The sequence below is a fragment of the Tachysurus fulvidraco genome, chromosome 25 (genome assembly GCF_022655615.1).
Source record: "Tachysurus fulvidraco isolate hzauxx_2018 chromosome 25, HZAU_PFXX_2.0, whole genome shotgun sequence".
NCBI lineage: Eukaryota > Metazoa > Chordata > Actinopteri > Siluriformes > Bagridae > Tachysurus > Tachysurus fulvidraco.
The window spans coordinates 7,177,819-7,185,372 of record NC_062542.1 but is presented as its reverse complement, the minus strand read 5'-3'; the positions used below and the strand labels follow the sequence as shown (position 1 = coordinate 7,185,372).

The 7,554-nt window shown below is 35.4% G+C and overlaps 1 protein-coding gene across 2 annotated transcripts in view; it reads left to right on the top strand.

The window, feature by feature from the left end:
* Positions 1-6,828: 6,828 nt before the first annotated feature.
* Positions 6,829-7,554, top strand: part of galnt1 (UDP-N-acetyl-alpha-D-galactosamine:polypeptide N-acetylgalactosaminyltransferase 1) — a 114,942-nt gene continuing 114,216 nt past the window's right edge. For both annotated transcript variants that reach the window (XM_027172066.2, XM_027172041.2), the window contains exon 1: positions 6,829-7,368. The gene's annotated coding sequence lies outside the window, so the exon portion shown is untranslated. The remainder of the gene's footprint in view (positions 7,369-7,554) is intronic.

The window sequence follows — 7,554 nt, the reverse complement described above, 5'->3', positions numbered from 1 at the left end:
TTAGAAAATGCTTCAGTCTAATTGATTAGTTATCTTATGTCAACATGAAAATGTTATATGGCTACAAGAAAGGGCTAAAAACTGTTCAATCCTTGTAGGAGTTCTGCATATACATTCACCAGACAAACAGAAGAGGACAGCACTGCACTGTTTCTAGGAATGATGGCTATGAAAATGTAAAATCTAAATGCCAAACCAAACAACCCAAGGTCAGTCACATAAGCTGAATTCCGAACATCAAATAACATATTTTCCAAAACTACCAACATACGTGGATATAAGAAATGCTGACATCTTAAAACAAGAGGATAAGCAGTTTTATTTCCTCCAGAGTTGAGACTAATGCAGGTGTTAAGACTGGGTAATAGATGTTGGGCTGGATGTTTACAGTTTACCTTATTTTCTTATTTTTTAATGATTTTAATGTGCATGTGATGAACACTTTTTTTTTCTTTAAGAGGAAGTTAATGTTGTGTGACTTGATCCAGTTATGATCATTATGCTATTACAGTATAAGGTATTATATATCATTCCGCAGTACAGATACATCTTCTACATGCTTCTTTGTGAATCACATTTACTCTTGTTATTGTTTATAAGAATGATAACCAGTTTTGGGATTTCTGAGCTCAGATGTGCAACAGTGTGAGACAACACTTTCTCTACACTTGATTAAAAAAGCAACACTTCTTTATTCTCTGTGTCAAATGGGCTGGTGTGAGCATTTCGTAACCTGCTGACAGGACTTAAAACATAACAACAACAACAACAACAACAACAACAACAACACATCCAGTGACTAGCAGTTCCTCAGGAAATGCTTTGTTGATGATCGGTTAGAGGAGAATGGCAAGACTGGTTTGAGATGACAGAAAGTCTATAGTAAACAAATAACCACTCTTTACAACCATGATAACATAGAATAACATTTCACAAGGAAGCTTGGAGATGGATGGACTAAAAGAGCTGAAGTAAGTCAGCCAAGTACATGAGGGAAAAATAGATGGAAAAGCACAACAGATGATGTTTTTTTTTCCCCAAAAAGTCAAGTCAGACTTGATTTATAGAGCACATTTAACACAACAGAAGTTGCCCCAAAATGCATTACAATAAGAAATATAGTATTCAAAGACACTGATATAAAAAAGAACGATAACCAGAGTACATCATTAATCACTCTAGCTTTAAAAACACTCAATGTTGGAGAGGTCCTGATGTTAAAAGGCTGCTGTTCCAGAACCTATGGGCAGCTACATAATAATAAATGAAGATATATGTTGACCGTTTATAAATCATGCAAGATCTTAAAATGTTGTTTATGCAAACAGTAAAGAGGAAGGTTCTCTGACACAAAGTTGCAGATGATTGCAGTATTTGGTTTCACAAGTCTGTTAAATTAAAATTACACACCATACAATGCTTTCGTCTACCATGAATCACCTGGAGATTGCTAAACGCTACAGGAACTTTAACTGGAACCAGGTTCAATGGTCAAATTAATTATTGCTCCTATTCAGCATTGAGTTTCTATGTCATGTTACACATCACAGTCGAGGTTCATGGTTCATAAAGAAGTAAACACTCAGGGCTTTATTGAATTTTTAGTCTTTCATAATAATATTTGTTTGTCCTGAGTCTACTAGGGGTTACATTTTCAAAGTTCCAAAAAAAAAAAGGTTTGTTTTTTTCACATAAATGTTTTTATCTTCAAAGTAAATGAAGATTTCAAACCCATTTCTGCTCTCTGAGGCACCCCAAGTGCTTGTTCATAAGCTAAAATTTAAGGCTTTATCTTCAATCCCCAACAGAAGCAAAAAACAGCCCAGCCTGAAAGTCAACAGTGTCCTGATTAATTTTACATCTGACTTGCAGCCATAATATAATTAACTTGTTTATACCGAATAAAAATGTCTGAGATGTTTGTTTTTATTTTGCCGGTGGAGTGTAATGGCAGCGTATTAGTAAAAAGAGGTAAGCATGGTGGAGGATCTGTGATGTTTTAGGGCTGTTTTTCCTCTAAAGGCACTAAGAACCTAGTTCCAATTCCCAGGAGATTTTACATGGAACTCTGGCTGCCTTTGTCAAAAAGATACAGCTGTATCATGGGAGGATGTTCTAGCAGGACAGTGATGTAGAAAATACATATAAAACTACATAAAAAATAAATTAATAGCCATAGAACCAAGATCACAACATGGCCATCAGAGATATAAACTGTGGTCCATATGAATAGACCTAAAACCTTGAAGGATGTGGAGGAAATGTGTATTTGAGGAGCGTCCCACATTCATTCCTCTTTTCTAATAGATGACTCAGTGCTGTTATGCAGGTAAAGAAAGTTGTACACTGTATAAAATGATCCTTAATATATGGTTTTCTTTTTTTTTTTAATAAATGGGTTTCAAATAAAGCTTCAATTTCTGTGCTGTTTGCAGTGTGAGATGAATAAACCACCAAAACGTTGTTTTTATTTTTCATATTCACATTTTCCGTATCTAAAAACTGTAATAATTCTGGTGCTGACTGTAAGATTAAATCACAAGCTGCTGTGCAGATATGGTTTGGTTACCAACTTAAATGAGTTTTATAGCCTTGCATTAACTATTCTGCAGGCGTGTTCTGAGGATACAGGATAATTAACCACAGGCCTACCTTTTACAGCACTATGCATCTTCTAGGTCTGTGGAAAATGCTTTAAGTTTACAATTAAACGCATTAGAAGATTCCAGGGAGTCTGCAAATTTCCCCCAATTTTCCCTTGTATGAATTTTCCAATACCATTGTTTACTACGATGCTAAATGTTATGTAAGGAAAACATTAAAAACAATCTTTTACGACTGACTACGCTGGATTTCTATTAATTAAACAGATGCAATTTAATGAATAATAAAAGATGAAGTAGAGAGAAAAATATTTTTCCTTTCTAATGTTTCCCAAATATAGATTACATTTAAAATGAATCTGAATCATGGGTAATATATTCTCATTTCTCTGTTATAACAGTTAGTATAATGACTAGAAGTTTAAGTTTGATTTATGGTACTTATACCATACCTCATTGTGGAAGAATAAAGTTCAGTAATGACAGTTATGTTTCAAGTTCATACATTGTCCTGGAACCAAATGAATAATTAGCTCTGGCCAGATTCAGTCCTGTAGAATTAGAACTAAGACAATTTATTCTCTCTCTCTCTCTCTCTCTCTCTCTCTCTCTCTCTCTCTCTCTCTCTCTCTCTCTCTCTCTCTCTCCATTAATCCTATAAGAAATCCATTATTCCTACTACAGTAATAGCATTCAGATTTACAGTTCAGACCATGCAGAAGATGAATAATTATCTCAGGCACTCTCTCTTCCAGTCTCTCCTTATTTCAGCAACCGCTATAAAACATCAATTTCGGATGACCAGGTAGCATTGCACGTGTGTAACTTCTTATTTACGCTCCAGGGGTAAAAAAGAGTTTCTTAAAATATAGATTTTCTGAAGGACATCTGTGTAGATTGCATTTGTTCCTTTTTCATTAAAAAGATAAATATTCAATTCACGTTTGGATTTCACACAGTAAATATTACAGAAAGGACTTTTTTCCCCCCACTTTCACGTTTTCTCTCATAACTTCAGTTCCCGAGGCTTAAATGAATGAATAATCTTGAATGGCACAGATGTGTATCAGTAGTTACTGAGAAAATTAAATATTGGTATTAGTGCCTGATTTTTAGGTGGAGCTTCAATTCACGTGTCTGGGCGTGATCCTGACACATTGGTTCAGAGTGTGCACTTGCAGTCAGTCACTTGTAATCAGCCTACAAGAGTTGTAGGCTGATTGGCATACACCCAAACTGTCCATTGTGTGTATGTGTGTGTGTGTGTGTGTGTGTGTGTGTGTGTGTGTGTGTGTGTGTGTTATAGTCACTTGAGATAAACTCTAGGCTACCTGTGACCTTGTGTAAGATAAACGAACCTTGGATAGATGGATGGATGGATGGATGGATTAATGCTTGATGTACTACAGCTGGTGTAATACAGATCACTACTTTTTAAAAGCAGCAAGAGAATGATGGTAAAACTGGAATGAACTGGTGCAATGAAATTTAAGAATGTTTCTGCACATGCCTATCCCACGTTTCTATTCTCCGCCATGTCACCCATATGAGGATGGGTTCCGCTTCAAGTCTGGTTCCTCTCAAGGTTTCTTCCTTTACTATCTAAGGGAGTTTTTGCTTGCCACTGTTGCCTGAGTCACCTCAGACTTGCTCAGTGGGGATAAATACATACACATTGTGAACTATATATATCTAATAATAATCTTGATTTTTTTTATTATATTAATTCTTTATATTATTCCTTATGTTTACCTGAATTGAATTGAAAACAGAATAAGGCCGTAAATAAACGTCGTAAGCAGAATAGCATGCTGACCGTTACCAATTCATTTCCTTTTAGAAATTTTCCTCCAAGAAATGCTCAAATAAAATAAAATAAAAAGACCATTCTTTGCTTTCTGGTTTGAGCACAACATACACAAACTAAGAACATTTTTTTTGTATTTATGTGTTTATATTTATTGGAAATATCCTTTAAATATCATTTCGTTTTTTGTTTAATTAATACAATAGATTTGTGCATGAGAGAAAATACAATCCATACATTCATATAAATTGTTTGGATGATATTAATGAAAGTGGTGTATTAAGAAAGACATAATGGCAGTAGAAACAGAGTGTCTCCTGGAAGAAGCATGTGAGGTGTTACAAGATGCCTACAAAAAAAAGCCAATTTCCTTAATAATAATAGTCTACATTTTATTTTTATTCCTTGGGAAGACACACACATCTTACAGTTCTTGATTGTAGTCTTACACACTATTTGTTTGTTCTCTAGTTTTCTCAAGTGTTTCTAAAATGAGAGAAGAGCAACAAAGTGTCACGAACAGAACGTCTCTATCACATTTCATCAAGACAACACAACACTGATGTTACATCTTTACATGCTGTACACAAATCCACAATGCTGGAGATTCAATGCTGTAGCGCAGCTGTAAATAAGTCTAAATATTTTATGAGACAACGTTGACCTGTAGTACATAACAGACAGGATGATTTCCCCAGGCCATTGTCCGAACCCTGCTGCTATTCAGTAAACATTAAATCCAGCAAGAAAAGTCCCTCTATGTGTCACACCTGCTAATGGTGGTGTTAACCTTTAGTGTCCATGCTGAATGAAAACATCTCACATACACACATGCATTATTATTGTTGTTATTATCACATCATACGTATTCATACATCTACAGAAATATTAATCAAACCTGTAGCTTCCGATGTAATCATATTAGCTAAGAAAGTTATAGGAAAATAATCAGTGAGTGGTCGGTGTGGTCCGACGACGATGCTTTATGATTTGTAACGCAAGTTGCAACACCCACTGATAAATGTTATTACTATGGCAACCAGCAAAGCCTATAGCAAAGCCATGTGCATTTCAGTGAACTTGATGGCGATTCTTCTTCTTCTTCTTCTTCTTCTTCTCATTATATTTGAACATTATTAATAATGAGAATAATGATGATGATAATAATAATAGTAGTAATAATAATAATAAAATAATAATTTAAAAAATAAAAATAAATAATAATAATAATAATAATAATAATAATTATAATAAAGAGTAGTAACAGTTATGTTTCACTGCTGATGTGGATATAAATCTAATTTAAAAGTCTAACAAATATGTTAGACTTTTGCAATATGTCTGTTAGTGTAACTATATGGTAGCTCAGTGGTTTAGGTGTCTGATTGGAAGATCATGGGTTTGAATCCCATATCCACCAATTTGCCACTGCTGGGCCAATGAGCAAGGCCCTTAACTCTCAATTGCTTGGGTGTACAGTATAAACTGAAATAAAAATGTAAGTCACTCTGCATAAGTATCTCCTAAATGTATTTACTCATGTTTTTTTTCTTCTTCTCTGTATTTATACATTGTGTTGTGTATATACTGTATATTATATTATGTCTCTATTATATATATATATATATATATATTTGCATTTCCTTCTCTTTGCTGCAACAGAGAAATTTCCGAATAAAAGTACATCTTATCTTATGTTATTTTAAATAAAAAGGGATTTAGTCTGATAAAGAAAACTCTTTTTTTGCCTTACAGGAAGCATAATTATATATTAATTTAACCGAATCCAATATTTCATTATTTTTAAAGGAAGAAGCTTCGCAAAAAACCCAGATGTGGATTAAAATTTTTCTTTCCTCATAAATAAACCTTTCCTTCTGTGTCTGGTTTAACACCAGACCTTTTTGTCCTCAGGTTGTCTAAAGGAAGTAGACAATGAAAATGAGATGAAATGAGGAAGAAACCTTGAGAGGAAACAGACTCAAAACACATCCTCTTCTGAGTGACAATAGATTATAAATCAGTTTGTTTGTATAGTTTTTTAGTGCTTTCTTAATGAATCCTCAGATGAGCAAAAGAAAGTATTTATGATTACAGCTGCAGTTCTTAGATACGTCTACAGTGTACAATAAAAACAAAAAAAGTTTGTTTTTTACTGAATGTGAGTGTGTAACTGCCCTCTGATGTTGATTATAAAGCTACATCGTGTTTATAATTGATGCGTTTTAAACATCAGATTTTTTAAAAGGATTGTTTGTTTTTGTTAAGATATGGGAAAATACGCATTTTGATTGGCTGCGCTTTCGGTATGTAGCAACGCTATTGGCTGTGCTCTTTAGAGGGGGCGGTGCTGCATCTCAGTTGATGCCCATTGCATCTTTCTATTGAGGACGTAACCGTTATGTGCGAATTTTTCTTCCGGGTTGAGTCGGTGGGCGGAGCTTGAGTTTCCTCCGGCTCCTCCTCTTCCAGCAGGCAGCGGCTCTTCAGCTCGAGCCGTGTCCGTGTAACGCGCACGCAAACCCGGCTCACTTCTGTCCCAGTCCCCGCTTAGCGGAGTGAACCCACGGTGCGAATTCACTCCGACGTCGCCATTTTTGTTTGAATTCGAATATCCTCGAAGTAAGGTTAGTTTTCCGCGGAAATCTTCCCCGTAACTCATTGTATGGTCTCCAGAAACGAGAGCTCCAGGTCTTCACCGGGACACAACGAGGCTAACGGCCCAGAAACTGCTGCTCCCCCCCTCTGAGGCTGCCGAAGACGCGGCGGTTTAAACGACCGCACACACTAATTAATAACGGAAAAAACGGTTTTTCAAGGACATTTTGGTTGCCAGCGCCGCTATAACGACGGATACAACAGGGTGAAAAAAAAATGCCACTTTATCAACATCTCTAAACCTTTCGGCAAAGGAAACCCTCCAGACTGCTGAGTGCTACAAGACTTCACCTTTTAAAGGTAACTTTATTTAGGAAATTGTCCCATTAAAATCTGTCCGCTTTAGGTGTTGATTTTAATAAACAACTTACTCCAACTCTTTATTGTTTCTAATGTGAATCTAAAATGAACAAACTTTTTTTTTATTTCTTTTCTTTCATTTCCTGAGATTTCAGTTCAACTTGTGAACAACTGCTGATGTTTTAT